The following is a 23,790-nucleotide window of genomic DNA, read 5'->3' as shown; positions in this document are numbered from 1 at the left end:
ATTTTACTGATGAGGAATTGGATGCTTCCAAAGATGAGAAAACCTGCCCCAGGGTGCACAGTAAGTGAATGAGCGGGGGCTTCACCTAGGGCCCCCATGGCAGCCAAGCTCTAATCTTGTTCGTGGCCCTGACGCTCAGGTGCACAAAAAGTGCTTGTTTACTGACACCTCCCCTTGATTAGGGTTTTGGTTTTTTTTTTTTAAGTCATTCCTTTGGGGGTGTTCACAGTTTATCACAACCGCCACAAGCTAACCGAGTGAAGCCTGTGTTCTCGAGGACAATTGTCCCCTACCTTCCACCTTGGAAAGAAGAGGGATTTTTCTTCTCATTGAGATCTCTTTAAATAACCTGCTTAAAAAAGAGATGGGTGGGGGAGGGAGAGAATTGGAGAGAGTCTGGGTGTCAGAGGATCCTGGACGTGGCAGAGTGGGCAGTACAACGCGGCTGTGGGGTTGCCTTGGCTTTTAACTGGCACATCTTCTTCGACAGACCCTCCTTCAGCTTCCTCTCCACCATCGGTGCGGTTTCGTGAAAGCAGGTGGGAGGGGTTGGTGTGTCCGTGGACTATTACTTTTAGGGATTTTGAAAAACATTGAAATGGTTTGCACTATTTTGGCATCACTTGGGCTGTTAGGGCTTAGCTCTTTGTTTTTCTGTTTCAATGTTATTTTATAAAAAGAACACTTAAAGTTTTAAGTGTTCCTCTCCTCATTGCCACAGATGGAAACTCAGTGTATCACCAAGTGATCCATCTCTGCGGGAATACAAATTACCTGTGCATTTCAGCCTCTTTGCACTTTGCCTTAGCTAAAGAGCCCCTGCTAGATACATAGTATTAGCAGGTGACTCTCTGGGCCATATGCCGAAAAAGAGAGATGTTTTACTTAAGTTCATTGAAAGGGAAATGTGAAAGGCACTAAAAGCCTGCTGGCCTGTCTTCTCCCCAAACTCCCTCTGGCTGAGTGATCTTGTGTATGTATGGGGAAGAGAGAGAGAGAAGGAAAGAGGGAGAAATGGAGAGAGGGAGATGGGGAGAGAGAGGGGGCGGGAGTGGGAGGAGAGAGAGAGAGGTAGAACAGAGAGAAGGAGGAGGGAGGGAGAGAGAGGGAAAGAGAGAGAGAGAAGGAGAGTGAGAGGGAGGGAGAAAGAGGAAGAGAGAGAGAGGGAGAGGAAGAAAAAAGGAGAGGGAGAGGTGGGGAGAGAAAGAGAGAGAGGGAGAGAGAAAAAGAGAGGGAGAGAAGGAGAGAGAGGGAGAGGAGATGGGGGTAACTTGGACTGTACTGGGACTTTCTGTTCCAAGGTGGGCTATAACACCAGCCAAGAACTTCCAGTCTTTTAAAATTCCCTCTGACTCCTCACCTGAAATGTTAGAGGTGGGAGAAGTAGGAAAGATGCTGACTAAACCATTTTCCAAAGCCATGTTCAAAGAGCATAAGCTTGGGAACAAACACCGGACTCTTTGTTGTTGTTGTTCGTCTTAATTGTCTTGTGCTTCTTTTCCCTCTAAAAGCCTCACTTTACCACAGGGACATGAATATCAATCAACCTGTTAATGGAGTACCCTCAGATGGCAACTAAGAACCAGCTCACCAATTAGCTGTGTCACCTGTCTGTGTGTTGGTGTCCACCCACGTCAAAGCTATCTGTACAGTGCCAAGAACGATTCGGATTTGAGAGATGAATATTGTCAGTGTTTGCTGTGTGTTGGGAGGAGACTAGCTGTTGCAACATCACGGATGATTGTCATCCCCACCGTGATCCTGTAGAAATTTTGCGACAGAGATGTTCAACCAAGAAACTGTTCTCCGTTTTCCTGAGTGCACAGTGGAGATGTTAAGTACTTCAGTTAGTGCTCTGATTAAAATCTAAATGGCTATCACTTTCAGAGAAATGTCCAAATTTCTTTACCCTGTTCAACAAGGGATGGAGAACACCACCACTTTGGGACGTATTTTAATTTTCTTTTGTGTTCAGGCTTTCTATACAAGTTACCTGGAGCAAATTAATTAAGCCGGAAGGGCTTTTATGAGCCCGATTTGATGGAACTCATCTTAAAATGCCTGAGGATCCTTCAGAGAGGGGACTGTTCCTTTGAAGATGAATTACCATGAATCGGGAAAGCATTCTGTTGTTGTTGACCTCACTGTGTGCTGGCAATCTAGGGCTGGGCCAGGGGGCTATGATCTTGCCCTCAAGCTTCTTTGATGTGCACAAACGCAAAGAAGGTGCCCTTGGAGTGACGGGGGGGGGGGGGGGGGGGGGTGACTTCACGGGAAGTGAAGAGCTCATTGTCCTCTGTACGTTGTGATGACTTCTCGGGTAGCTTACGGCAAAGAGAACCTTTAAGCAAGAACACTGTGTGAATGTCCAGCTCTCAGATTCCGAGTCACTAAGAAGTCCCGAACTTGGGTGTCAGTTCCAGGGGCCGGGGTCCCTGGAAGTCTGCCAGGCTTCTCAGAGGGTAGTTTCAACAGGAGTGAAGGCACATACAATTAATTCTCAACAAAGAGACTGTGCCACTGACACACAAAACACGTTGTATGGTTAAGTGCACATTTCAAGGGCCTCTGGATTGTTGAGAGAAAATGTCTTGTCCAGAGAGTGACTGGAATCAGGTTCCTATCTGCTGCTCCTGAATTACTCTATTTTCTCGCTGTTGCATTTAAATGATGTTTAGAAATCAAGTGTACAAATAGGAGACACGGGCTGCTTCTGTGGAAACAAAGTGGGAATAATTATTACTTTGTGTTTTGAGCAAAAGAAGGCTAGACATTCTAATTCTGGAGATCTAACAATGGAAGTCAGAAGGAATAAAAGTTCACTGGGGGGAAGGAATATATCCTAGGGCAGAAAGGAGATACGAAAGCTGATTTGCGGGACGTGTCCTTATTTATTCTTGAACATGACATCGACAATGGTAAACGCTTTATTTTAAAGACTGCCTACGTTGAGTCGTGCACCTATAGGTTGTGCATTTTGCCTTCGGAACATGCTGTGGTGAGCTATGGCTACTTTCTGGCTGTTTCAAGAGGAAATGGAAAGTTTCAGTCACTATTTAAGTAATGGAACCGACAATTAAACTGCAGGTGACCCAGTATTCCCTTGGCTCTGGTTGTGAAAGTCGCTGTCAAGCACAAGAGGGAACAGGAGGGTTTGTTTCATTAAGGGTATTCATGTCCCCTCCACTCCTACCATGTCACTGCTGGGACCAATGTGACCCAGGGGAGGAGGAGTCCAAAATCCATGCACTCAGCACCAGGAAACTGTGAGCTGAGCTGGGAGGGCCCTGAGAGACCCCTTGGTCTCCTTGGTATGATGCAAAGTCCCCAAATGGGAAGAGCCTTGCCTAACGTCATAGTGCTGACCGGAACGGAGTGGGGCTGAAATGCAGATCTCTGGACACCCATTCCTGTGCTCTTTTCATTTTGCAATGGGGCTTTTTGCCCCCCTGGAAACCTAGAAAATGAAATTCATTCACTTAATAGACATTTATTGCTAGGCTCCTGCTAGATATTGGGAGATGTGATATGAAGGGAAACAGGGTGTCATGAGCACTTAGGGCCTGGAGACTTGATCCAGTCTAGGGGGTTAGGGGAGACTTCTCCCAAGAAGTGTTTGAATTGTGATTGGAAGAGAAGAATGGGGGGGGGGCTGAATGAAAAGCAGGGGCAGGTGAGGGTGAAGGGGGGAATGGTGCGGGGTGGTGGGGGGAATGTTCCTAACAGAGGGAGTAACTGTGCAAAGGCCCTGAGACCACGAGGAGTTTGGTGTACTTAAGAACTGAAGGAGAGCCGCTATGGCTGGAATGCAGGGGCTTGGGCAAGAGGGGGTGGGCAACGCCAGACCACATGGACCTGCCTGGGTGAGCACAGGAAGACATTTGGCTTTTATTTTAAGGCCAGTGGGAATCTCAAGCAGGGATCTGCCATGATCAGACTTTCATTTTAACGTCATGAGGCTTTCAAGGTCATTGGGCTCGAGAAGAGCCAAAGAAGCAGCTTAGGCCAGGGTGGTGGGGGTGGAGATGGGGAAGAACGGGCAGATTCGAGAGAATCCGGGGATATGCCTTCTCTGTCCAGCATGGCCAGCTGGTATTTCAGTGTCCACAGAAAATGCTGGATTGGCTACCTAGCCTGGAAAGGCGAGTCGAGGGACCTCATGAATCATGGCAACCAGGTGGCCGGGCCGCCTTCCTTTCTTGCTCACAGAAGCCTTGGAGCCTTGATCCTCCTACACCACAACCATTTCTTTCATCTGTAGCTCTCCAAGTATTTTCCCGAGATGCTCCAGCATGGGAGGGGCAGGGCAGACAGCTTGGCCTGCCATGAAGTGACTTGAAAAGTCCCCGAATTTTACCGTAATTGCAAACTTTGAGACAGCCGAGGTGGATCGGTGGTGGTCGTTTACCGCAAAGTGAATGGAACTCAGAGACAAGACTGGTTTGGGAAACTGGTCACGGCTCCTCTTATTCCCGGCACGTTGAAGGAGAACAGCCCCTCCTCCCTGAGTACCTTCACCTTTGACCCCCTCAGAATATAAATTTTTACTGCCCATTCAGGCTTTAACACACTTTTTCTAATCAGTCAATTTGTAGGTGTTTATACATGCTTCCTATAGCAATTTAATAACTAGGAGTTATGGAGCACCTCCCGTCTGCCAGGACTGCTCTAAGCCATTCATGAGTAACTTTACAGATGATGAGCCTGAAGTTCAGAGAGGCGCTCTGTTTGCTGAGCCAGTGCTCCAAGCCACCACAGTGTGCTGCCCTGCTCATACCTTCTCGTGGGTACACGGAGGTGCAGGTGCTGTGGAGAGAAATGCGTCACCAGCCATTTTCCAAAGAGTATTCACCAGACTTAGGAAGCTTTTCACATTAGCGGGGCCGAGAGTTTTCCTTCTGTCCTTTCCTTTCGCCTCTGATTTCCCCATTTGACTCCAACGTTCGCCATCTCTTGAAATTTCCCCTGTGACCGATCCAGTCGCTTCTTGGAACTCCCCAACTTTCCCCAACGCATCTTTCTCCCCCTCCCGCACTCACACACGTGTGCACGCCCACACGCACATGCACGTGAGAGACCCTTCCTCTGATCTCACCACAGTGGTGGGGTTTGTGGTGGCCTGGAGGGAAGGGATTGGGATGCCCTAAGTCCATGCAGGTTTTGCCTCATCAGAGGATGGTCCCCTTGTGTTGGCCTCACTGTAACGTAGGCGTGGCTTCTCAGGAGGGGGCAGTGCTTATGAAACAAGTGCTGGGGTCTTTGGGGGACATGCGGGAGGACTGAGGGCCCCTTGCTCTCTCTTATATTCTCACAGGGCCTGAGATTCTCTGCTCGGAGCTGGACTCTCGCTTTCTCTGGGCCGCTCCATGGTGGAAGGCCGAGGCAGCTCTGTAGAATGTTTCTTTTTTTCTTTTCTTTCCTTTTTTAAAATTTCCTTTTTAAAAAATTTATTTTTAAATGTTTATTTTTTGAGAGAGAGAGAGAGAGTGCACAAGCAGGGGAGGGGCAGAGAGAGAGAGAGAGAGGAAACACAGAATCTGAAGCAGGCTCCAGGCTCTGAGCTGTCAGAGCAGAGCCCAATGTGGGGCTCAAACCCATGAACTGTGAGATCATGACTTGAGACGATATCAAGAGTCAGATGCTTACCTGACTGAGCACTCCTGCAGAATCTGTTCCTTGAGCGGAATCGGGGAAGTGTCTGTTCTGGGGACAGGCTGGATATCCTTGTTAGATTCGGGGGCCACCCTCAAGGCTGCTGGCTTCCCAGAAGGAGCAACCCCTCAGAGGACTGGGGACACTAGAGGGTTATTGGCCAGCCCAGCTCTCTCTCCTCCCTGGAAGCTTGTACTCCATTTTCTGGAGGTGTCTGTTCTTCAGCACCCTGGGTGCCCTCTGGTCACCTCACAGGCACGTCTAGTTGGCGAAGTGGGATGCAGCCCAGTGGCCATCTCTCCCCAGCAGGACAGGCCTGACCTCCATGTCGTCGACCTCTTGCCTGGGAGAGGAGCTGTTTCATGGGCAGGGGCTTGTCAGAATCTCTGAGTCTGATGCTTTTTATCCTCAGCCCTGGGCATAAGAGGCTGGTGTCCCACGCAGGCCCCCAGCCTGGCTAAAGCGGACAGTCTCGATCGTCCTTCTTTCCGAGGAGGAGAGCCCTTCTTGCCCACCCCAACTCCATCGATTAAATTCCACTTCTACCCATTGACTCTGAACTCAAACCTCTCCTCTTTCTAAAGCCTCTCTGATGGTTCCTCGTTTCGCTGATTCTGGGCCTTGCCATCTGTACCCCTGTTCTGACCCTTAGCGTGGCCCGGCCTCAGACGATGGGCTCAGGAAAAGCAGGGCCTGAGTCTCCTCTTCCTGTGCGCGGCCCCTCGAGGGTGCTTGATCAAAGTTCATTCCTTCATTCTCCCTTTCATCTGGGGAACATTTCCTGCCTACCCCCAGCCTCATCCTCATGATCCAAGCCACTAGAATCGCGGCAACATCTCACTGGGTCACCAGCCTCTTTGTTTCAATGGGGAAACGGGGGTTCGGACAGCAGACAGCTCACAGCGGCCAGCTCTGTGTCCTCTCTTCATAGCCCTCCGCGGACACGCCTTCTGCTCCCGTTTCTGCTTCTGCTGTGTGGGCTTTGGTTTCTCCTTCAGGCCTGTCGGCTTCTGCTCTCCCTGCTGCTGCTTTCTTCCCAGTTACTTATTCTGCTTCTGTTTATCTTTCCACTTCTACTACTTGCAATCCTCTCCCCCCTCTGCTTCCCCCTCCTTCCTCCTCTCTCTCCCCCTCTGCTTCCCTCTCCTTCCTCTTCTCCCCTTCCTTCCTTCTCTCTCCCCCCTCTGCTTCCCCCTCCTTCCTCTCCTCTACCCCCTTTGCCTCTCCCTCCTTCCTCCTCTGCCTCCCCCTCCTTCCTCTCCCCTCTCCCCGCTGCTTCTTTTACTTTGCCTTTTGCTTTCCCTGCTCGTGCTTCTTCCACATGTGCGTCTACTTCGGCTTCCGCTTTTTCTTCATTCTCCTCCTCCTTGTTTCCCTGCTTTTGGTTTAGCTTCAGTTTCTACTTTCTTGGCTGTGGTTTTGGCTTTTTTCCTGCTTCTGCTTCTACCGCTGCTGCTTCTTTTCCTTCCACTTTTGCTACTTCCACCCCTCCTCTCCGTCTCTGCCTCCTGCTCCCCTTTCTTCTTTATTTTCCTCTGCTTTTTTCACTTCTTTCTTTCCGCGTTTCCTTCCTCTGTATTCTTCAGCTGTTTCTTCTGCTTCCTTTCCTCCTAGTTTGCTCTTTCCTCCTCCTCCTCCTTCTTCCCCTTCTGCTTCTCCTAATTTTATTCTGATTCCCTTCCTCTCCTCTTCCTCCTCTGTCTCCTCCTCTTCCTCCTGCTCAGTTTTAACATGCTGAGTTTTCAGTGCTTAGAAGACACCTGTTCATACCTTCCCTAGGGCTTTCCAATATTCTTTTTTTTTTTCCAATATTCTTTCAGAGTTGCAAAATTTCTGCCAGCTTGGGACTGACTGGTCAACCTTCAGTGCAGTCTCTTTGGTAAACAACAAATATTAACGAGAAGACTTCACAGAGGGGCAGTGCTCTATAATTAACTCAATATTTTAAGCCCATTAGTTCGATTCTCATAGCCATTACAGTGTCTGGCAGAGGTGAAGTGAGGCTCAGAGAGGTTTCCACACTTCCCACAGCCACACAGAAAGAAGCAGAGCTTTTATTAGAATTTAGGATTCTACTCCCTGCCCAGGGTTCACCATAAGTCCTGACATTTTTGTTTGTTTTTTAAGTTTATTTTGAGAGAGATAGAGTGCACATGGGGAGGGGCAGAGAAAGAGAGAAAGAGAGAGAGAGAGAGAGGGAGGGAGAGAGAGAGACAATCCTAGGCAGGTTCTGCCGTGTCAACATAGAGCCTGACATGGGGCTTGGTGGCACAAACCATGAGATCATGACCTGAGCCGAGATTCAGAGTCAGACCCTTAATTGACGGAGCCACTCAGGTGCCCCCGTTTATTTGTTTTTCAATAGGCTATTTTTAAAAGATACGTTTGAGTTTCATAGCAAAATTGAGTGGGAGGCACAGAGTGTTCCCATGGGAACTTGCGTTTTTTCACACTAAAAAGCCCTTTTGCGTCTGTGATTTCATCTGTTCAAGAAACAGATAAGATAGCAGCCCAGAGAGGGAAGGGGTTCGGCTGTGGACACACAGCAATGTAGTGATATGTAACTGGGATGAGGGCCCCCAGCCTCTTGTCCAAGGACCATTTCGGAAAGCCGATGGGCAGTGAGTGGGTGGGCCCTGGGCCAGCGTGTCCTCAGCACCCCCTTCGCAGGTTCTGGCATGTAAGAGACCTCCAGATCCGATTATTTGAGCTCTTCCATCCTTGAGGAAAATTTTAGTGACCCAAATCCAGGGCAGGAAACCGATAAACACAGGCGTAGCTTTTTCAGAAAGACTCAATTGATAGGCTGTCAGTGCCACAAGGCCACAGGACAATTAGAGTATGCTGGGCTCCAAACTCTGAGCAGATGCCATCCTGGTTGGGAGCCAGGCCTTTCTCCAACAGGCCTGGCAGGGCCTCGCTGAGCAGCTGGTCTCCAGCCAGTCACCCCCCTCTGCTGCCAGCGCTGCACAGGCCCCAGGAGAATGGAAGTAGAATTTGATAAAATTCCCATCTCGTCTTTGGAGAGTGGGCCGGAGCGGCACCCTCGGGTACGGAGTAGTAGATTATCCATCAGGCCCTGAGGGCAGGCCTAGCCGGCTCTTATTTAACCATCACATCCTATTAAAGAAAAAAAAAGTATTCAATGGCCTCTGTTAAAGAATGACAGGGCAGACCTTATTCAGAGGGAACATTTCGGCGAGTGTAGGGACCATTGCAATGGGATTTTGCAGTGGGGGAGAGAGAGTGGGCCCAACTCCAAATACAGCCTGGGCAAGAAGGAATTTATAGCCAAGGAGCAGGGAAGGGATCAATGGATGGAGAAGTTACTCAGAGGAAACATCAGGGATAATGGGGGTTCTGGCTAAACTGACCTAAGAGTGTGCTGGCTGAAGGCAGACCAGGGCGATCAGATATCACCTGAGGGCTGGTGAGGGATGAGTAGAATTCTGATCACCAATTCCAGATTGTGGGGATCCCCCAACACCACCACGTAATTCTCCGGAACCAGCTGGGTGTCCTACAATTGAACTCAGTTCTAACCGTCTCTACCCAGAGAGAGCATCAGATTCCACAGGGTAGGGGCTCAGTCCCCCAGGACTGCCCTCCGCTCCACTCCAGATGCCAATTATAAGCCTGAGTTGTCACCCGTGCTTGTGACCAACCGGCTACAAATCATAGAAGGACCCTCTCTTTTGTTAGAGCAGCTCACAGAACTCAAGGAGACATTTTACTTACTACAATGGCAGTTTATTATAAAAAGATATAACTCAGGAACAGCCAGATGGAAGAGGTACATAGGGCAAGATATGGGGACAGGGAGGTGGGGAGGTTCCATGCCCTCTCCAGGTGGGACACTCTCCCAGGACCTCCACTTGTTCACCAACTTAGAAGGTCTCTGAACGCTGTCCTTTCGGGGTTTTATGGAGGAGGTTTCATTACATAGTCGTGATTTATTAAACATTGGTCATTAGTGATTGATTCAACCTCCAACCCTTCTCCCCTCCCTGGAGATGGGGAGGGAGGGAGTAGTAGGGACTGAAAGATCCAGCCCTCCAAACACACGGGTGGTTTCCCTGGCAACCAGTCCCCATCCTTAGGTGCTTTCTGAAAGGTACCGCACTGACTGACGTAAACTCAGGTGTGGCTGGAAACGGTTTGTTAATGAATACTAAGGCACCTTTACAACTCTTACCACTTAGGAAATTCCAAGAGTTTTAGGTGCACTATGCCAGCAACAGGAATGAAGACCATGTACACATTTCTTATTATAAATCACAGTATCACAACGAGGACTCTGATTAGATATCAAGAGTGACCAGATAGGGAGGAGGGGGAGTGTAGCTAAGCTGACTTGGCAGGATTCTTGCTAAAATTGGACGATGCAGAGAAAAAAAAGGAGGTCAGAGGGGGAATCTTTGTCAGTCCTCAAAGCTGGACCCAGCACTGAGCACCTAACAGATACTTAGAAACATTTGTTTACTGACTGCGTACACACTGAAGCCAAAGAAGGGAGCCTTCACTCCTTCCTAAAATTACCAACTCCAGCATCTTTATGTTGTAGGACTGTCAGTGGGTTCTGATTAAATGCCTGGCATCTGGGGTGGGGCGGGATGTCAGGAATAACAAGGAAATGGCTTCCGCAGTCAGGCTGGACTTTAGAGGCAGCCCAAGGGATAAAGAGATGGAGATAGTTTTGTTTTAATTTAACTTATTTAATTTGATTTAATTTTTGGCACAAGAACAGACACGCAGATCAATGGAACAGAACAGAGAACCCCGAAATGGACCCACAAATGTGTGGCCAACTAATCTTTGACAGAGCAGGAAAGAATATCCAATGGAATTTGATTTGATTTAATTTAATTTAATTTAAGTTTATTTATTTATTTATCTGTTTTGAGAGAGAGAGAATCCCAAGTAGGTTCCACACCGTCAAGTGCAGAGCCTGACATGGGGCTTGATCCCACGAACCATGAGATCATGACCAGAGGCAGAATCAAGAGTCAGACGCTTAAGTGACTGAGCCACCCAGGTGCCCCAGGAAGGAAGGTAGTTTTAAAGGGGAGAGGCAAGGGGCGCCTGAGTGGCGCAGTCGGTTAAGCGTCCGACTTCAGCCAGGTCATGATCTCGCGGTCCGTGGGTTCGAGCCCCGCGTCAGACTCTGGGCTGATGGCTCAGAGCCTGGAGCCTGCTTCCGATTCTGTGTCTCCCTCTCTCTCTGCCCCTCCCCCGTTCATGCTCTGTCTCTCTCTGTCCCACAAATAAATAAAAACGTTGAAAAAAAAATTAAAAAAAAAAAAGGGGGAGAGGCAAGCTGGCCATGCCTTGGCTTGCAGTAAGGAAAGGGGACCCCCGAGAGCTGTCTTGGGCATGGGAAGAAGGCTTAGGGCCTAACTGCAGAAGGACTTGTGGAAATAGTTTTGTCACTTAGCCAGTCACCTAACATCTGTGTGCCTCTCCTTTGTGATGAGTTTCCTGGAAAAGTATTGCGTCTCTGTGGAGAGAAAGGTTTCCTCCTGGCTAGGTCCTCTCAAGAGAGTCCTTAGAAGGCATGAGTTACAATCCAGGAGTATAGATGGCCAAAGGCACAGAGTGTCATGGCAGCACTGCCCTCCTAAAAAGAGCCACCCTACCCTTGGGGCTCCACTGGGAGCGCTTCTGCATACTGATGAGTACACGCTTCCAGGCACATGATCACACCTGCAGGGTGACGCAGAGAACGTGCGGGGCCACCAGAGAGGCGGGACACCCTGGGGAGGGGGCATGAGAGTTGGACTTTGGGGGGGGGGTGGCAGCACAATCAGAGGCTAGGGGTCAGCAGTGTCGTGTGCACAGCAAAGCATCCTGTTTGACTTGAATGGGAAGTGGCAGCTGAGGCTGGAAATCTCAACCAGGAGAAGCTCAGAGGTTTCTGTGACTTTCCTTTTGATTAAAAAAAATTTTTTTAAACATTTATTCATTTTTGAGAGAGAGACAGAGCAACTTCCAGTGGAGGATAGAGTTTATCACATTCTCTATCTAGTTCATGACTCATTGTCATCAGTGGTCCCTACAAACTCCTCCCTGTTTTACTTATTTACTCCCATTTCCCTACCCATAGAAAATTCATCCTAATATGCTTGACGTCTAGCTCTTGATTTGTACATATTCTTGGATAAGGTGCATTGTTGTTAGCTGCTTCGGATGGATGTGGTTTTAACGTATGCAAGTGATTTCGTTTTTTTTTCCATCTCGTTCTGCTTTTGACTTTTTAATTGGCACTATGGTTTTAAGATTCACCCACGCTTCTGTGTGTGCATCTGGACAATGACTTCTAACTGGTTAGAATCGTACAGCATCTGCTACATGAGCCCTTCCCTCCCCCAGGGGTGGATGTCCACGTTGCTCACAAGTGGCTTCTCAGCAGAGGAGTGCCATGTTGAGCAGTGCTGCGGCCTCACAGGGCTGACACATGCTCATCAGTCGACAAGAAACATGTGAGCTCAGCTTGGAGGTGTCCAGCCAGAGCAGAAGTGGCTTCAGATCCCTGAGGGACCTGCGAGGCTGCCGACAGGCCATCCACCTTTGTGGTAGTCCTACAATGTAGCCACGCGTGGCACAAATATTAGGTCTCAGTCCCGGCTTTGAAAGGGCAATGTGTTCGTTATGCATAATAGGAAGTCTAGGAAGCAAATTCAGGATATCTGTTCTCCCAAAGGTCGGCCTGTGAATAAACATGGTCCTTGGTGTGATGTAGGTACAGGGTTTGGGGAGGGGCAGCACATGCCCATAGCAATCTAGAGGGAATGGAATGAAAGTGTGCATGGGCATGCACACGTGTGTGTGTGTGTGTGTGTGTGTGTAAGGGAGAGAGAGACACACACAGAGAGAGAGGGCATTCGTGACTAGGCCACCATGGAGGTTAGAAGACAGAAAGGGCAGTTAGGAAAGACTCTTATTTCCTTCTTACCTATCCATCCTTGCCGTGACTTGGGGAAACTGTTGCTGGGTCCCAGTTAAAGCTTCTAACTGAAGAGCACACAGAGTGAGCTGTTATTCTCAGTTTATCAGGGTTGCCTCCTGTGCGTGCTTCTTGTATTTCAGGAGAATTTGTTTTTCATGCAACAAGTCTGCTCCTCATCAGTGTGTCTGTCCATCCGATGTCACAAAAAAACTTAGGCAGCCAGGGATGCTGTTTTGCTTCTCGGTACCCTCCCTTCAGGCTGGCCCTGCATTGGAAGTGGGAGGTTGGGGTGGGCGAACCATGTGAGGGTGCTGTGGAGTTACAACCATTTCCTCCTCCAATTCCAGGACCCACAGGCGAAAGGTAGAAGGGATGGGCAGGTGGCAGATCGAATCCAATAGAGATTCTGGGAATCCCAAATTTCACTCTCTGTACTCTTTTCATGTATGTCACATCCCTCAGACAATCCTGCCAGCAAAAGAATTAGAGTGGTTCCACGGTTGCCTTGATGCAGAGGGCGGGGGCAATATTGACACCAAGCACGAGAGGTTCATGGAAGCTTGGGGCTGGCCATTCTCGGAAGGGTGGCACCCGTACCCATCTTGTTCACCACTGTGCCTCAGTGGCTAGTCCAGAAGCTGCTTAGACTGTATGATGGCCTGCAAAGCCCTACACCTTCTGGTCCCTTCCATTCTCTCCATACACAAGATGCTCCACTCTAACTGGCCTTTCTGTCACTCTAACATGACTATTTCTAATTCTGCCTCAGGGCCTTTGCACTCTCTGCAGTCTCTTCCTGGGACTCATTTCCCCAGATCTTTAAATGGCTGGTGCCCTGTCAGCATTAAGGTCATAGCTCTAGCATCACCTTCTCAGGGAAGCCTTTCCTGACAATCCTAGCTAACGGGCCCCCTCTTTACCTCCCTGCCCGAACAATCCTGGCCATTCTCTATCCCGTTACTCTGTTCCATTTTCTTTACAGCACTTGCCATTATGTCAAGTTCTTTTAATTGTGTAATTGTTCAGATATTTATTGCCATCTCTCCCTCTGGACTACATGGCCGATGGAAGTAGGGACTTTGCCTTGCTCACCATTGTTTCCCCAGTGCCTACGTCATGCTGTGCATAAAGTAGGTGCTTACTAAGCATTTGGCAAATCCATCAATGAGTGAATAATGAAATGAGAGAATAAGCCAGTGGAACTGGAGGCAGTGCAATAGAAAAGAATCTAGACCGGGGAATGAAAACACTTAGCTTAGAGTCCTTGCACCCTACATGGGAGCCATTGATTCTGCAAAAGCCCCTTAACCTCTTTGAGCCTCAGCTTCCTCATCATTAAAATGGGGACAACACTACCTTTACTCTGTGCCTCACCAGAGCAAGGAATGGATGCAAAAACTCCTTGTAGGGTAGGAAGCTCTGCCGAATGTTAGCTGCTTCTGTTGCGTTCAGTGGGGACCCACTGCAGAGTTTGGCTGCCTCCTTTCTGCTTTTCTATCAAGCAGCCACTGAGTGTTTCCTGAGCACTACTAGATGCCCAGAGCTCCTAGGGACTGGGGTCTGCACAGGAGGCAGGGGCCTGGCCTCTGATTTAATTGGAGAGCAATTAGCGAGGAATGCTGGCCAGCCCTTTATTACTGGAAAGTCTAATGAGCTGAAATGGAGCAAAGCTAAAAAAAAAAATCCCTTAACCATAATCATATTTACACTTTTACTGTCAGCCACACTCTTTGTTGGTTGAAAACAAGCTGACTTTAATTTATTGCACTCACCATATCTGTCTGGGACAGATAAAGAACCTGAGTTTCATGAGAAGGCATGCAATGGTAACTGTTGAAGGGGACCCATGCCCACGTTTGGTAGATGCTTTTCAGAACAAGTGACTCTCAGCATGGTAGAAGTTTTACTAATTCTCAGAAAGAAGCAGCCCTTACTCTAGAGCAGTAAAGAAGACCCTGGGAACTATGTTTCCTAAGAGACTTCCTTTTTTATCTTAACTGTTACTCAAACACACCAGGAACCTGAATCCTTTGGGAGATGGGACTTGAACAGTCAAGAAGTGAGTAGAAGAGGGCTCAAGGTCTCAGGCCGGGATGAGTATGGTATATTCTGGGCACAGCGGGGAGGCGGGCCTTCCTGGAGCAGGGGAGGTTTGTGCTGAGAGGGAGCAGGAGATGCTGCTGGGAGCGTATGGCAGAGGCTTTGAGTGCCAAGGTAAGGAATGTTGTGGTAGAGTGCATTTTTCAAAGATTACTGCATGCTCTTCTTAAAACGTGACCTTGGCACCTATCCCAGTGGTGGAGTCTATATCCCCTCCCTTTGAAACTGGACAGAGCTTTGTGACTGCTTTGACCACTAAAGCATGCAGGAAGGGGTGTCATGTGCATTCTGAGGCTAGATCATACAAATTCTATGCATTTCCGTTTTTTTCTCTTGGGATACTTTCTCTTAGAACCCAGACACTATGCTCCGAAGAGATCCGAACTATCCCAGGTTAAGAGATCACACAAAGAGGCCACGTATCGGTGTTCCAGCAATTGCCCAGCCAAAGACCCCACTGCTGGCCAGAACTTCACATCCAAGTGAAGACAACCCCAGATTTTCTGGCGGCCAGCTGCTGAGTTACCTCCCCATCCTCGTGTGTTGTCAGGTAAGGCCCCAGATTCAGCAATCCTCTTTGTTCCTCTAGTCGTGGTGTTTCTCAAAGAGTTTTCATCAATAACCATGAAATTGCCATCCTTCTCTACAGATGAGAAGATGCTCACTGAGACGAGCTAGGCCAAGGCCCTATGGCAAGTTAAGTGGCAGCAGACCCAGCCAGCGCCTCCCAAGCCCCTGCAGAGCACCATCTAGCCCCTCCTGGTGCACTTTCCTCCGTGCCCTCCCCACCTTCCACCCTTCCCTCAGAGATGAGGAAGCTGGCCAGTCTCCATGCCTTCTCCCAAGTCCTTGGAGCAAGTAAACAACGTCCAGTGACTGAGAGCTCCTCCTCCGCCACCACCTGCTGGGCACCCTGGGGCTTCCAGGAGCATGGACCTCTCTCTGGTTGACAACAGTTGGCCTGGTGTGCTAGGTCCAACATGACAATGCTCACGTCATAGCTTGTCTAGACTAATTCTGCCTTACACCCATGGGCAAGGTCAGAGCCTAGCCATTCTTTAAGGCCTATCCCACTTGCCACCTCTTTGATAAAGCCTTCCCTGATATCCCCACCACTACTAACTGCTCTCTCCTGCAGCTCTAATAATACCTTGGTCATAACTCTAGCATGGTATATTATACGGAGGTATCTCCACTTACGTGGCTAGTGATTAATGCTGGCTGACGGAGGGGTCTTTAGCTGGGCTGTGGCTAGAGCACCTGCACATGGCCTCTTCATGTCGTTTCTCTGCATTAACAATATCAAATAAAGAAATGTTTCTGAGCCAGAAACATACCCGCAGGCCCAGCCAATCAGTGGGAGAAAGTGTGTGCGCCTGAGGGGAGAGAAGCAGGTTGTGTGTGTGTGTGTGTGTGTGTGTGTGTGTGTCCGTGTCTGCGTTTGGGAAGGGAGGGAGGAGAACGAGCAGTAAAACTGGATGACCTTTAATTTCCCTCTCAGCCCTGCGATTCTGGAGTTTCTTCTGGAATGCTTCATGAGACCCACCCCAGTTGCAGGCTCTCTGCCAATACATCTGGATGGAAAGCTGACAATCAGGGCCAGAGTAACCACGAACACAGCTGTAAGGATGGTCCAGTGAACGTTGGCTGAGCACCAGCTGTGTGTGCCCAGCATGATGCTAGGTCAAGGCTGTGTGGAGACCTGGCCAGGGCCAGGTGTACCCTGTATGGCCTTCAGAGGCTGAGCATGCCTGTGCTTGTGGTCCCAGTGTCGGGCTGGAAGTCAGAAGGCTGGGGGCAGATCTCAGCTCGGCCACTCCCTTTGGTGAGCATTTCATGAGCATCTCCTCTATGCTGTTGCTGGTCTGGGCCCCAGTGGGGCACAAATGAGTAAGACCCAGTCCCCTTATAGGAGTTTGCACATAACTTGGAAGTTTATGTAACCTCCCTTGGGCCTACTTTTCTTGCCTGTAAACATTGAGCAAATGTGAAAACCTTTCACACATGGACACCTGACACTCCATGTATTCTGGTGGAAGGAAACCAAACGTTCTCAGTCATCCCCTTTGAGACCCTCACTCCACGGACTTCTCTTCCTCAGTAGGGTGGCCAAACACATCTTCACAGCTTCAGGAAATCAAGAGTGGTTAGGAGAATCTACCGAGCCTGGCTGGCAACATTAACAGAACTAAAAACAAATGAGCTTCCAGAATTAAAGGCTTAGGGAGGAAAAAAACCCAAATCCAGCGGGTGATAGGCAGTTTTCAGTGAAGGCAAACATTTCCCTGAGAAAGGGAAAGGAATGAACAAGAACTCATCAGATTCCTGTCTAAACTTTTCTTTATTTTTTCTCAAGAAGCTCAAATCACTTGCCAGCTCCTTCTGGGGTGGCCTCCCCCCTGCTTCTGTGATGGCATTGGTGAGACAGCAGGAGGATGAGGGGGCCTCAGCAGTAGCTGGGGCTCCACGGGACAGTGGGAAGAGAGCTGGGAAGACCAAGGGAGTTGGGGCACTTTTGTGTTGGAGACCCATCTCTGGGTAGGTCACTTTCTCTCAGTGTCAGGGTTCTCCTTCATCTGTAACACGTGGGGGTCAGCTGCAGGGGCCACGCTGGTGCTGTCCCCTACCACTGTGCCTCAGGCCCTGTGTTTACCTCAACACCCCCTTCTGAAACAGCACCTCATTTCAAGTCACTTCAACCGACACTTCCTGTCCAAAACACGTCTTCCTCTTCTCCGGGCAAGCCCTCCCTTCCTGAGTACCCCCATGCCAGAGCCCAAAGGCACAGGTGGGATACTCCAGGGCTGTCTTCTCATCCCAGCTGTTCGTCAGATCCACCAGGCTCTTTTTCAGCATGGAAGCCTGGGCTCACCCCAAGCAACTAAGGCACGTATCCAGTATCTTCTAAAAGCTCTCCTGGTGGTTCAAAGGTGCATCCAGGGCCCAAACTCCTCTGTCTCATGTAGACGCCAGTGATCTCCTCCCTTTATAAAAATAAACTCATGGCTCTTCCAAAGCCGTTCTGACCGACATCTCCTGGGTCTGGTTTGTTTTCTCTTCCCTTTCATTTTAAAATTTTGGACCTTAGGTCCAGAGGACTGAGTTGATGATATTTCTCAGTTCATGGCCATTCTCAAAAGTGGCCGCGGGAAGGCCTCTCTTTTTCACGGATGAAAGGTGATTGTTTCCATGCTGCAATCCATTCCCTTTCTTTGCCCGTAGACCGCTCTATTAATGCCTTTCTGTTTATCTTTTTATTTGAACATGTTCTTGCAAAAAGTGTGTTCTTTTGTGTACATGAGCTTTTAATTATGTAAATGACATGTTATATGGCTCGTTCTGAGTCAGCAGAACGGTTTCCTGACACTTCACATGCGTGTTTTCACACGGATTATCCAGTCTCCTGCTGGGTTTCTTCCCTGAACACACCATTCCCCTTTCTGAGAGAGATGGGACAGATCTTCCGCCAGTGGGGCAAACATTTTTTCGTGCTCAAAAGTGTTGTGGAATCTACATCCTCCGGTCTGTTCCCCTGGCGCTGCTGGAAATGAGACAGGGATGTAGACTTAGGAATGCCCAGTTTCCCACAGATTTCGGGACTCGACCCTCCACGCATAACAGAGGCACTCACGCCTGAGTCCTGGGAAGTGGCGGTCTGCACATCAGCAACTGACAAACAGCAGCCCCACCCACCGCGTCCCACAGGCCCTGGTTTCACAGTTGCTGATGTGGCATCCGAGTTCCTGGTCACTTGGGAAAAGAACCTAGCACACCATTCCCCATGCTCTGAGGACCCTGGACGGCTGCCCTTCAGCACATTTGTGCAGGGACAGATAGTAGTCTGGCCTACTGGTGCTGATGCCCTCCGTCCCAGGGACCAGAAGTGAGGGGAACGTCTTTACAGTGCCGATGGCGGAGCCTGGTGCCGAGATACAGCGCTGAGCTGTGTTTCAGGCCATCTGACTTGATCTTGAAAGGACTGCATTCTCCTGCCACTCGCTGGCAGATTCCGGCTTGGGGCATGTTTTCTGGAGTTCACTGTCTCATTAACCCCAACCTGCTGGCCTTGGGATGCAGCCGGATCCGTTTTGTGGCCAACAGAGCAGTTACATGGAGTGGGAGCAAATGTATTACTTTTGGTCTTTTTATGTAAAATCAAAACCAAAATGTTTCTGTTTTTGTTTTGGTAATGAGGTATCTGGACAGAAGGGCAGCGTGTTAGATCCAGACGGGAGGCTGACGTTGAGGCCCAAGGGACTTGCTTTGCTCAGGGTGATGGAGTTAGCGGGGGAGCCCCCAGGGTAGAACCCAGGTGTCCTGCGCCCAGGTGCGTCAGCCTTTGCTCCATGTTTGATCCCCCACGGGGCTGTTTGTCCTCTTTAGTGCAAATTATCAGATGCTCGGTCGGCAGTAGCAGCCTTCTCTCCTGGGCCGTGTTGAGCACAGACCACAGAACGTGGAGTCTCTTGCCCTGCGTTTTGTCCTGGGTTTGTTGAGGATTAGCTGTGTGAACTAGGACAAATTATTTCAACTTCTGCGTTTCAGTTCCCAACTCCAGGAAAAAGGGGATATAACAATAGCTTACAACACATGCAACAAGAGTCTTGACATAGTCATACCTTTTAATCCAGTGATCTGACTTCCGGGCACTCATCCTGTAAAAGCAATCCAAAATGCATAAAAAACTTTCTGCTCAAAAATTGCCTCATCCAGTAGTTATTACATATTGTGTTTAAGAAGACTTTTTAATAACATGGGAAAGTGCTCATACTATGTTGAATAAGAAAAAGCAATACCTTAAAACAGCATTCAAAATCACAAATAGAGATCGTACTCTATTGGTTTTGTTAAACCAATCTTTAACAAAAGATTGGTTAAAAAAAAGAAGAAAAGAAATCAAAATGACCAGAATTGCTTAGGTGGTGGGCCTATAGACAATTTTTTTTCTTATTCTGTTCTGTACTTTCCAAAATTTTATATATATATATATATGTATATATATATGTATTACCCAGAACATATATATATATATATATATATATATATATATATATATGTATGTATGACTTTTATAAATAGGAAAAGAAATCCTTAAATCTTTAAGCATCAAAAATGAAAGAAACAGGGGCACCTGGGTGGCTCAGTTGGTTAAGTGTCCGACTTCAGCTCAGGTCATGATCTCACGGTTCGTGAGTTCAAGCCCTGCGTTGGGCTCTGTGCTGACAGCTCAGAGCCTGGAGCCTGCTTTGGATTCTGTGTCTCCCTCTCTCTCTGCCCCTCCCCTGCTCACACTCTGTCTCTCTCTGTCAAAAATAAACTCTAAAAATTTTTTTGATGAAAAAAAAAAGAAACATTTAAAAACCTAGTCTGCTTTATAGCCTTCTAAACATTTTCTTCAACACCTATTGCCAGATTTTGTAACAGCCCCAAGAATTAGGTATGGATTGGATTCTACTTACAGATTAGGATGCTGGGGCAAAGGAGGGGAATGTGGCTGTTCCACCTTGTGAGGGGAAGGGTCAGCAAGGGGACTGAGCTTCTGGCTAAGGTGACAGAGCTTCTGCCATCCGCATGCCCCGCCCCTCGGAGCCACAATGGCAAGACTAACCAAGGACGGGGTAGGATGAATTGGTACACAACCTGACACGTTCCTTGGTGGGACTGACGGCTCCCACTGTGGCAGAGGGGGGACCTGAGGTTCTTGAGCCCCTTTTCCTCCAGCTGAGGTAGACACAGGGAGCACCCACAGAGAGACTGCCTGGTGCCTGGGTGACATGGCCTGGGACTTCTTAAAGTAGGGCTGGGTCCCTACGCTCATGTGGGAACTGAGCAGTATGAACGGGGGGGGGGGGGCAGGGTGGGTGGGGAAGAGGGTCATGGGTGCCAAGACAGGTAGCACACTTCACATTCCACCTTGGCACCACTGAGCAACCCTAGATGGGAACATAACAGCGGTGCTTTCGTCTGGGCGGCCTTTTTCCCCGGGGGGTGAGGGGGGAGAAAGCCCACCAATGGTCACTGGTGTTTCCAGGTGCCTTAACAGCTGCTTCCTGCTGATTCTACCCTTTCTTGGAGCCTCATTTGCTCCCGAAGAGAGGAATGCAGTCTGGTGACTCTGAGTTAGGGGAGCTCAGCCAGAAGGTCAATGCTCTCCCCGAGGCTCCCACAGAGGCTGGCAGGACGCGAGAGGGCAGGTGAGCTGGGCCCACAGGGTCATCTGTAGCAAGACCTGAGGCCCGGATGTTGGGGAAGTGTCTATCTCTTCCTCCAGAGCCAGGGAAGAGGAGACAGCTGGAGTTTTGAACACAGCTGGAGCAGTGTCCCAGCACCTCGCCCTAAGAGGCGGTGTTTTGCAAGAGCCCTTCCTGTGTTACTCACAGTGGATAAGGTTCATAATCTCATGAGCCCTTTGTCAGAGCCCCTCTGATATGTGGGCGGTGGTGGCCGTCTATACTTGTCGGTACCTCAAAGGATAAAATGTCACTATGTGATGAGGGTGGGAAGGGACTCCTTGGCAAGAGAGGGGAAGATATAGAGCAAAATGTCTTCACATGGTCCTTTTGGCACAAGCTGTGGGGAAGAAGGCCTAACAGAGCGGATGGTCAAGGTGTGGAAGGTCTGAGGCCTTCCCTGGCTCCGCCACTCTCTGCCACCTCCCTGAGCTTGTGAGAGCAGAGTGGGAAATGTGGGAAACACTGAGGCAGGATGCGACACAGAAAGTGACTGTGGTGGTGAAGCAGCTATTTACTGACGGACCGTCTTCATTCACAAACCGGCCCCACCCTCAATGCTTGACAGTGTGGAGTACTTGGCACTGGCTCTCGAGAGGGACATTCGTTCGAATTACTTGGGAACTTGTTTAAAATGCAGATTGCAGGGGTGCCTGGGTGGGTCAGTGGGCTCAGATCATGATCTCACGGGTTTGTGAGTTCGAGCCCCGCGTCGGGCTCTGTGCTGACAGCTCAGAGCCTGGAGCCTGTTTCAGATTCTGTGTCTCCCTCTCTCTCTGCCCCTCCCCCACTCATGCTGTCTCTGTCTCTCTCAACATAAACAAATAAACTTTATTTTTTTTAGTTATTAAAAAATTTTTAACTGTTTATTATTTTTGAGAGAGAGACAGAGAGAGAGGGTAGGGAAGGGCAAAAAGAGAGGGAGACACAGAATTCAAAGCAGGCTTCAGGCTCTGAGCTGTCAGCACAGAGCCCGATGTGGGGCTCGAACTCATGAACTGGGAGATCATGACCTTAGCTGGTCGGACGCTTAACTGACTGAGCCACCCAGGTGCCCCTAAATAAATAAACCTTAAAAGATAAATAAATAAAATGCAGATGGCAGAGCCTTCTCTGTGATTCTGGTTCAAGTCTGGGGTAGTACCTAGGAATCAGTATTTTAATAAGTTCCCAGGTGATTCTTTTTTTTTTTTTAATTTTTTTAACGTTTATTTATTATTGAGAGAGAGAGAGAGAGCATGAGCAGGGAAGGGGCAGAGAGAGGGGGAGACACAGAATCCGAAGCAGGCTCCAGGCTCCGAGCTGTCAGCACAGAGCCCGAAGCGGGGCTCGAACTCACAAACCGCAAGATCATGACCTAAGCTGAAGTCGGACACGTAACTGACTGAGCCACCCAGGTGTCTCCATTCCCCAGGTGATTCTAATCCACTCTTGGGGATCAGCTAACAGGTTAGTTCAACTTGCCTGCAGCCAAATATAACTATGTGTGCCCCCAAATATGTCCTTGGGCCAATGCCATCTTGTTTCTGGTCCAGAAACCCAAACGAGGCATCCCATTATCTGTACTAAGCAGGCATTCCCCTCTCTGCTGGTACAACTGACATGTCTTGCTGGGCCTGCCTGTAAGTCCCCGTAGGAAGAAGTTTATACCCTGTCAAGGCTCAGTTTGGGGGTCAAAGTCTATATAAGAACTTCTTACTGTGGGTTTCCTGGAACCCTAGTGTTCCACGATACTACAAATAAATCCTTGAGCTATTTCCAAAACCCCTTCACTGGAACAAAGCTATAAAAGTAGCCAAAATATCCATTTTCTTTGCCTTTGGTGGAAAGTAGATCTACCTAGTAGTATGGTGACATTGAGTTGAATTCATTGCAGCAAACATTTATTGAGTACCCGCGGTATTAAGCAAGGCTGACCTGAAGTTTCTATGTTTACATGTCATTGATTCATTAGTACACAGACAAATAAGTTACTACTTAACGAATGCACTCAAGCAAGCAATATTGTTTAAGACCACATACTCCATAAAGGGAATGAAATAATGACGTTTAAAAGAGTTTTGAAACCCTGGTCTGTATATGGAGTTCCTTATACGATGGCAAGAGAAGTTTGTTTAAAAGATGAAAAACATTTTACTCACGTTTTTCCCTTCTTTGCTAGAAGAGACAGCTCGTAGCCTCCCAGAGAACAGTCTGTCTCCTGGACGTGTTTCAGAAATGTTCACTTCATCCGGTCTTGGGGTGCAAGGGAAGGGATTGTTTCTAGGAGACAGCATCCATTGTCCACAGCGACATCTAGGAAGGGCTGGGGTTTGTCACCTATTGCCTTCCAGCTCTTTCTCTGACTGTTTTATCGCCAGGCTATGTGAGGCTTCTGGGATCCCTAACTATGCCTGATAGATGGGAAGCTCAAGTGGCTACGTTTAGGGCTCCAAACATTAGTGGAGGACTCTTGCACTGCATAAGGACAAGTGATTCATGTATTCCGTGGGCCGGAGTGCGGCCAGTAGTGGAAAGCTCATTAGAGTTCAATTAAGCGCATTCTTTACTACAGGAAGTACAGACTTTTGGTGCTCAATAGTAAGATGCTTTGGGGTTTGGGACTGTGTTTTGCACTCACTCTTTCTCTCTTTCCTGGGAGATCTCAATGTCTCCTTGGCCTTCATGAACCCTCTGTGGTGTGCATCAGAATCACCCCTGGAGATTCTGATTCAGTTGGTCTGCGATGGGCATCTTCCTTCTTGTCGTCCTCCACGGTGATTCCGGATTGCTGCAAGGCCTGAGAACCACTGATCTATGTGGACCTGTGGTTCTCAAGGTGGTGTGCTCACTCCAGAGTTCCGGAACCTCAGCCTCTGTAAG

At 48.8% G+C, this 23,790-nt stretch overlaps 2 long non-coding RNA genes across 3 annotated transcripts in view; one reads left to right on the top strand and one right to left on the bottom strand.

Annotated features, from left to right (window-relative positions):
• LOC113599832 (uncharacterized) overlaps positions 1-2,243 on the top strand; it is a 52,609-nt gene extending 50,366 nt beyond the window's left edge. The window contains exon 3 of the long non-coding RNA XR_003420740.2: positions 1,512-2,243. This is a non-coding gene — a long non-coding RNA (uncharacterized LOC113599832). The remainder of the gene's footprint in view (positions 1-1,511) is intronic.
• Positions 1,883-23,761, bottom strand: LOC113599831 (uncharacterized). Of its 2 annotated transcripts, none has more exons than XR_008297727.1 (3): positions 23,070-23,761; positions 19,318-19,353; positions 1,883-2,713 (listed from the first exon to the last, which is right to left on the bottom strand). It is a non-coding gene; the product is annotated as an uncharacterized LOC113599831 (long non-coding RNA). The 2 variants fall into 2 exon arrangements; XR_008297728.1 differs by lacking the exon at positions 1,883-2,713 and adding an exon at positions 15,898-15,986.
• Positions 23,762-23,790: the final 29 nt, after the last annotated feature.

This window comes from Acinonyx jubatus, chromosome C2 (assembly GCF_027475565.1).
Source record: "Acinonyx jubatus isolate Ajub_Pintada_27869175 chromosome C2, VMU_Ajub_asm_v1.0, whole genome shotgun sequence".
Classification (NCBI taxonomy): Eukaryota; Metazoa; Chordata; class Mammalia; order Carnivora; family Felidae; genus Acinonyx; species Acinonyx jubatus.
This window is presented reverse-complemented; position numbering and strand designations above follow the sequence as displayed.